This window comes from Macaca fascicularis, chromosome 4, assembly GCF_037993035.2.
Source record: "Macaca fascicularis isolate 582-1 chromosome 4, T2T-MFA8v1.1".
NCBI classification, from domain to species: domain Eukaryota; kingdom Metazoa; phylum Chordata; class Mammalia; order Primates; family Cercopithecidae; genus Macaca; species Macaca fascicularis.
Window position 1 is genome coordinate 6,984,395 of NC_088378.1, and position 8,464 is coordinate 6,992,858.

General features: G+C 40.1%; 1 long non-coding RNA gene across 1 annotated transcript; it reads left to right on the forward strand.

Annotated features, from left to right (window-relative positions):
• The first annotated feature begins 390 nt into the window (after positions 1 to 390).
• LOC141410207 (uncharacterized) lies at positions 391 to 7,420 on the forward strand. The gene is made up of 2 exons (XR_012434392.1): positions 391 to 499; positions 4,042 to 7,420. It is a non-coding gene; the product is annotated as an uncharacterized lncRNA (long non-coding RNA).
• Positions 7,421 to 8,464: the final 1,044 nt, after the last annotated feature.

The following is an 8,464-nucleotide window of genomic DNA, read 5'->3' on the forward strand; positions in this document are numbered from 1 at the left end:
CTTGGATTAAAGACAACCTCTGAGCTAAAAACAAAGCTAGCCCTAGGCTGGGGGCAGTCAGCCTCTGTATTTGCTAGCAAAGAAAAGGACTTTTTAAAAATTCTTTTTCCAGGACTGAAAATTCTCATGCCCTAGAAACCCCAGAAGTAGAACTTCAAGTGTTTCCCGAAGACAAACATCCCTATTAAGAAGGGGACAGGACTTTGGCAGCCATCTGCAAACTGCGGCGGGGAATTTGGCTCCAGCAGCCATCCTGCCTTGTAAAGAGATAGCAAACAATCCCTTTGTCCACAGCCCCTGGGCTTGCCTGGGCACCCCAGGCAGGAAGTGCTCTTTCAGCCCCCACCTTCCCCTCCATCAAAGCCTTCTTTTTCAACATAGTGCTTTCCTGATCATATTATCTGACTGCTCTAGTGAAACAGCCTTCCCTGTCCACCACACGGAGGAATACCGAGCCATGGCAAGACCATCTCCATGCTCTGCCCTCACAGAGCAAAAGGTCAGACACCAGCATGGATGGCTCATAACTGGGGGTGTGTGTATAGAGAAGGTGCTCCAGGGTGAAAGGAACTAATACTGAGTAGAACTAGTATGAATTGGATGTAACCTCACACAAAGCCATTGCAAATATCACGGTTATATGAAATCTCTGCAGTTTTTACATATTCCCTAAAATATAAAATGAAACAACTGGTGAGATGATTGGATGACCTCAAACTTTCCAGATCATCTCTGGTTTGTTATCTCTGTCTTTACATGTGAATCGTACTCAATTCCTTCCTTCTGTGTTAAAAGAAGTCTGGAAAGTCCTCCATACCCTGATGGCCAGGCTGGAAGGTCTTCCCACGGAGACAGCTGACAGCCACCCCACCAGCCAGGCTCTGCCGCCCTAGAAAGAGGGCCTGGAAGAGTGCAGGTCTGGGTTTCTTGATCTCCCCGCTCCTAGGCGAAAGGGAAAGAAAGCGAAAGGTCGATAAAATGTCTTAACAAAAGGAACCTGTAGGCATTTCCATTGCACAAAGCGTATTCCACAAATGCACTCACTGCTGATTAGCACCGGAGGCGCGCTCTTCCGAAGTCCTTTTCGCCACCAGATCTTCCTTATCCTGGGAAGCCGGACACTGCTGATTGTCAAACGCTGCTAAGAGACCCCAGTTAAGACCTCTCCCCATTTACCAGTTCCTGTGAAGCTGCTGATTGTGGCAAGCCCTCGTCTGCCACTGCTGTCATCCCGCGGCGGGACTTTCTTAAAGAAAACAAGCTCTCCATTCTGCACTCTGCCGCATTCAAAAATAGGATTTCAAGCCTTCCCCTTCCCCAGATTCCTGTGATCCTCATTCAGCTGCCCTTGCATCGGTGTCTGAGTCTGAACCAGGAACACTAAGATTCTCCTTCCTTCAATCTTCTTCCATTTTTGTAACTCTATTGGGGGGGGGAAATGCAATACACCCAGCTATGAAGACAGGGAAAGACAAAAAGAGAGGTAGAGAGACTGAGAGGCAGAGAGAACCCACTGGCTTGGCACATATTTCTATTAATATCATGGTCATAGTCTAATAGCTTAACCTTTCTATTTTACCAAATGATCATTGTTTTTACCAAACGATCATAGACACTATATCTAATCAAATATAAATTAAATCTAAACAACAGACCAACAGACTGTAGAATAAGAATTCTATGGTTTTAAGCTTTTAAAATTACATATATCAAAGTACTAAAATGCCATTGTAAAGCCATGTAAAGTGTATGCAACAGAGTTTTATCTACCTTTCATGAGTACTGTGTTTCTCTTGTTTTTGTTTTCATTTTTTTGAGACAGAGTCACAGTCTGTCACCCAGGCTGGAGTGCAGTGGCGCGATCTCGGCTCACTGCAACCTCTGCCTCCCGTGTTCAAGCGATTCTCCTGCCTCAGCCTTCCGAGTAGCTGGGATTGAACACCTCCACGCCTGGCTAATTTTTGTATTTTTAGTAGAGACGGGGTTTCACCATGTTGGTCAGGCTGCTCTCAAACTCCTGACCTCAGGTGATTCGCCCACCTCGGCCTCCCAAAGTGCTGGGATTACAGGCTTGAGCCACCTTGCCTGGCAATCAGTACTGTTTTTAACCTTGAGGAGAAAGTTCTAAACTTTTTCCTGGGTAAGGTCTGCATTGATTTATTCAAAGTAGGTGACAAGCAATACTCTCACCTATATTATTAACTTAAGATGAACATTTGGAGGACATTTTTAGCAGTCTGTAAAAATCTTTTATGGACTCTTAGAGTGCCCCAAATGATATAAGGTTAGGAAATCAAACCAAGCCTTTTGATTTACAGACTTTTGTTTGTTTTCCTTGTGACAAGCATAGGCCTGGGCTGGTCTGTGTGTTTTTTTGTTGTTTTTTTTTGACCCTCCTGCTGTAATCAACATTAGTACACATTTGCTAAAATTTAACTATAACACATGTCCTTTTGGTCATTGCTCTCCATTAGTTAGATGAATAACAACAACATCAAATTGCCTGAGGCTATAAAAGAAACTGATGTCATTGGAGGTCTAGTCATAAATCCCTCCCATGCTGATACAAGTCATCTTCCCGAAATAGACTTACGCACATGCATCTGTGCATAAATATGCAGGCAGACAGATACAGCCCTCTACCCTCTTCCTTTTAGTCAGTTCTGACCTTGTCACCAGATACTTAGGAGTTAAAATTAGCAGCATCCCTCAAACCCAAAATATCTGCATTTTCTTGGAATATACAAAGCACCACCCACTAAGCTGAAATTCAATTCCATTTCTTCTCAATTCCAAAGAAAATCCCTCTCTCTCCACCACCTAATACATGTGCAATGAATGGAAGGACAAGAAAGAGAAAGTCATTTTTAATTTGGAGACGTCAGGATAGACAAAGTGACCACTGGAATGGAACAGAGTCTAAAAACAGACCCCACATGCAGGTGTCTTATTTTAAAGTAAGGCCTCCTTTGTGGTGTGGCAAGGAAAGGATTGGCCTCTAAAGGCTGGGTCGATAGGCTGTCCCAGTGGGAAACAAAATGTATTTGAACACCATACAGAAAAATCAATTTCTGATAGATTTCAGATCCAACTGGGAAAAGCAAACAATAAAGCTTTTAGAGGAAAATATAGAGGAAGTTTTTTGTGACCTTGGAGTAGGAAAAGATTTCTTAAACGGTAAGTAGGTAGATACTAACAATAAAAGAAAACTGAAAAATCGTTCTATGTTAAAGTTAAGGTCAAAAGACACCATTCAGATAGTGAAAAGGTCAGGCAGAGAGTGCGAGAAGAGACTCAAAAATACATATATTTGACAAAAGACTTCATATCCACAATATGTAAGGAACTCCTACCAATGAATGGAAAAAAACATACAGTTGTCACTTGGTAACAGAAAGGAATTGGTTCCAGGACTTCCAGTAGATACCAAAATTTGCAGGTGCTCAAGTCCCTGATATAAAATGGAGTGGTATTTACATATAACTATACAATCCTCCCATATACTTTAAATCATCTCTAGATTATTCTCCCTTATACATTAAATCATCTCCAGATTACTTATACTACCTAATACAATGTAAATGCTGTGCAATTGTCATACTGTATTTTTTGTATTTGTATTAGTCCATTTTCATACTGCTACGAAGAAATACCGGAGGCTGGGAGATTTCTAAAGAAAAAGAGATTTAATGAACTCACAGTTTCACATGGCTGGGGAGGCCTCACAGTCATGGCAGAAGGGGAAGGAGGAGCAAAGGCTTGTCTTACATGGTGGCAGGCAAGAGAGCATATGCAGGGGACTTGCCATGTATAAAACCATCAGATTTTGTGAGACTTATTCACTGTCATGAGAACAGCACAGGAAAACTCGCCACCATGATTCCATTACCTCTCACGGGGTCCCTCCCACCACACGTGGGGATAATGGGAGCTATAATTCAATATGAGATTTGGGTGGGGACAGAGCCAAATCATGTGAGTATTACTTTGTATTGTTACTTTTTCCAAATATTTTTGATCTGTGCTTGTTTGAACCCACAGATAAAGAGGGCCTACTATACCAGCAACCCAATGAAGAACTAAATAAAAGCGATGAACACTCTTCTCAAAAAGAGATCACCTGAAAAACCAATGAGCAAATGAAAAGTTACTCAACTTTATCAGTCAGCATGAAGATGCAAATTAAAGTCACAGTGCCACAAGACTGCATACCCCAAGAATGACTAAAATGAAAAAGATGTAAATACTAGTGTCAAAAGGATGTGGAGAGAAGGGATCTCTCATATACTCCTTGTAAGAGAGTAAACTGTCACAACGATTTTGGAAAATCATCTAGCACTTTCATGTGAAAGAGACATGGGACTACACCATAATCCAGCACTTCTACTCCCAGGTGTCTACTCCCAACAGAAATGCACACATTCATCCACCAAAAGTCATGAACTAGAATGTTCATAGCAACATTGCTCATAACAGCCAAAAACTTTCAACTATCCAAATAGTCATCAAGCATAGAATAGGCAAATAAATTGTGGTTTATGCAGTTTTGGAACATTATGCAAGACTGAAAATAAATGTGAAACCATAGCAACTATTGAATAAAACAGAATGTTAGAGAAAGAAGCTAAACACAAAAGAATATATACTATATAAAATAATAAATCAAGACGACTAATCTATGTTGATAGAAGTAAGAAAACAAGGATTAGGGCCCTTGATGAGAGGGTGGGTAAAGCCTGGTTTGGAGGACAGAAGTCTCTCAAATGCAGTTAATGGTCCATTTACTTAACTGGGTGCTAGTTACACAGGTGTGTTTAATTCATGGAAATTTGCTGGTCTGTGCCCTTTGTATATATGATGCTTTTTAAAAGTGACATATGCCGTTAGAAAACACAGTAAAGTAAAAAGAAAAAAGTAACTGAATCACAACATTAGTAATGAATCTTATGTTTTCCAGAGTTTTTACCACAATTATAAACGTGTTTAATTGTATTCATTGAACTCAAATTAATACAATGTAATTCAAGGATAAAAATCAATTTATTTGCACTCTACGTCTACCATATGTTAAAACAATAAAAATTTCTTGCAGTATTTCCTGGTTTGTTGAGGGGAATTCTACCCTGGATATTCATAATCATTTGCTCATTGTGCATTAATACTTCTTTTTTTTTTTTTTTAAGATGGAGTCTCAATCTGTCACCTAGGCTGGAGTGCAGTGGTGCGATCCTGGCTCACTGCAACCTCCACCTCCTGGGTTCAAGAGATTCTCCTGCCTCAGCCTCCTGAGTAGCTGGGAGTACAGGCACACACCACCACACCCAGCTAATTTTTGTATTTTTAGTAGAGATGGGGTTTCACCATGTTGGTCAGGCCGGTCTCAAACTCCTGACCTCATGATCTGCCTGCCTCGGCCTCCCAAAGTGCTGGGATTACAGGCATGAGCCACCACGCCCAGTCCTGTGCATTAATACTTCTAAAAATATGTCCATCACTTTTTAAACCCATTGTCTTTCCTTTTTTGTGTGTCTTCAATTTTTATATTTTCCCTTGGTTACCTGGAGTTTATCTTCCAAACAGATTGTTTGGAAATTGCATGTTTATTGAATGTTTCTGATGCCATGTGTATAAGAAGAAGTTTCTGTCACCTTCTCTTAGGAAGGTAAAAGCAATTCCTACTTCATGAACTTTTCTTCACAAATATCTGTATGGCATGCCTTAAAATCTCTTGTATTTCATGTTGTAAGGAAGTATGATTCCAGTCTTTCCACCACCTCCCCCATTTCGAGAAAAGCTTATTGTTTTTCCTTGGGTATTTGTAATACTTCTTCTTCATCATTGTAAATCATAAAACATGCCGGAAGGGAAGGAAGTACAGCTGTCTTTTCAATTCAGATAAAGGCTGAACTCTATCTCCATTTCTCAAGCATCTTTTTCATCTCTGAAGCGTTTTCTTCAGCACTTCACGTGATCGTTGCTTTTGTTCAAGTTGCCCCGAATCCTTGGGAACACCTCTTCATCTCTTTTCTCTTTTTTCCTAAGCTGTGAGAGATCTTTACAAGCCCCCGTTTGACATTGCCTGGGTTTTCCAAAGTCTATTTTACTTTTTACTGACTTTGGGGCCATAATTTCACACTTTTTTGTTTTCTTATCTCTCCTATTTCTCTTTTCAATTTAAGTAGCATTCTCGCACATGTGGCTACTGAGAATCTCACCGGCTCCGTTTCTACCTGCAAACTGCACTTGTGGATTCTCTAACTGCGGGGGTAAGGGTCATCCTTGCGTGTCCATCCCTACGGTGTGTCCAGTAGTTTCCTGGAGGTAGAGCTTCTTGACAGAAGGAGGAGGAGATGTCGGATGGAGAATGAGAAGAGGACTCTGGCTGCCTCCCAAAGCTACCCTCCTGAGCGGGCTGGGAGAAGAGGGTAACAGGCAGAGGGTTGAAATGACCTTGACATGCGCAGCTTAAAGGCCAGCCCTGCCCCTCCAACTTCCGGGACCTTGGAAAAATCACTTCACCGTTCCAAACCTCAGTTTCATCCACAAAATAGGAATAAGCTTAACGCCTATATGGCAGTTAGAAGCATTACCTAAGCTAGTATATTTAAAATGCCTCGCTGGCTTTGTATAGAGTAGCTGTCATTCATCTACCTGCTGGTTGGAGCTGACCCGCCATTTTGGCAGGATGCATGCTGGGAGGAAAGATGCCCCCCAGTCCTCTCCAAAAGGCATATACAAGTCAGTCCCGGCTAACAGACGGCAGCCGAGCGCCCCCAGCCCTGCAGCTGGTGGCATGCGCCCAGATCCTGGCCGCAGACGGACTGTGTGCCTCAGTTTCAACACTATTGTGAATTTCCCCCGTGTTTCCATGGATATTTTCCCAGATATGTCAAGGGTTGCGTCAGTTTCTGGTCACCTAACACCGTTTTAAACCATTCAAAACGGAAATCTCGAAACAAAATAGCCAGAAACAAGGTAGAATCATGAGGAAAAGCAAATATATGGAAACACAGACTACGAAGGCAGGAACCCACCAATTGTCAAAATTGCCTTCAAGTAATAATGCAAGGAAAATCAAAATATTACTATTCAACATGGAATCCTTGAGAATATTATCTTGATGACATTTTGTAAAACATCAGCGGAGCAAAATGGAATCTCATTTTTCATAAGCAAATGCCAAACAGCACAATATTTGAAGTTAAAAGACATTACAAAAAATAAGTCAGAAAAATAAATTAACATCAGAAAAGGATGGGCCAATTTAAATAGAATCATGTGGATCAACTGCAAAGAAGTGAATTTTAGATATTCTAAAACCTCCCAAATCTATCATTCATGTTAGAATTCTCCCTAATTAAGTGTATTATAAATTTGGACTACTTTTGCTTTGAAATAAAAAATAAGTCATGTAAATACACATGAAATGCTATTCAATGATGTTATAACATTTGTGACCTTTATGAAATCTGGTATTTTAACATCAGATTTCATGTGATATAATTTTCCTCAAAACATTAATTTCACAATAATTAGTATCGTATGTCCTTGGAACAGGTTATTTTAAAGTGTGTCTTTTTAATAATTGTGAGCCGTTAGAAGTGTTACTCAACTCATAATTGAATGAAATTATTCATTCATGATTTTTAAGAACTGTTATATTGGAAAAATGTATAATTAAACTAGGTTTGAGTGTTTAAGTATATTGTTTAAAAATTATTCTTAGAATGTGGGTACAGAATATAAGTTTCATTTTCATTTCCTAGCATGCCCGCTAAAGGACTTACTAATTAAGAATGACCCAGGCAAGGTTGCTGAATTCAAGGGCACTATGGATAATTCTGCACTGTTCAAGGTCACAGAGTTAAGAGTTTTCCAAATAAAAGCTCCTTTGTGAAATTCTTCTGAATTAGGACTATCAGTGTAAAGGTAAATAGCTTTTTTGAGCATCTATATTGACATTTTACATTTGGAAATGAAGAAATATTTATTTACCTGATTTTATTTTTCCAGTTTTTCTTAAGTTCAACATTATTATATGTTAATGTATCTTTTCAAAGTATTGTGTTAGAAAAAGCTGGGAAATAGGCACAAATTTGGGCAGGCTGTGAAATAGCAAGAATAAAAATATGGGGACCACTGAGATAGGATATAAAGTTAATTTTGAAATGTTTTTAAATGAAAGCAAGTTCTAGGCTTTCTTTTAAAAAGAAAGTTTAATTAACTGATTTGTATAAAAGGAAAGACACATGACTAGGTTTAAAGGCCTTTGCTGAGATGAAAAGTCTAGCAAGAGAAAAGTCCTTTCCTTCCCCCAGACCCTCAGCTGGCATGGTAGAGATCCTGCACTAATCTGGGGCTAGCTGGCTCCTACCCTCCAACCTCATGCTCTAAGCATCCTAGGCATCCTTGGGAAAAGCTACAGAAACTGCTCCGTCTGTGGAGCACTCAATCTGCAGGGTCT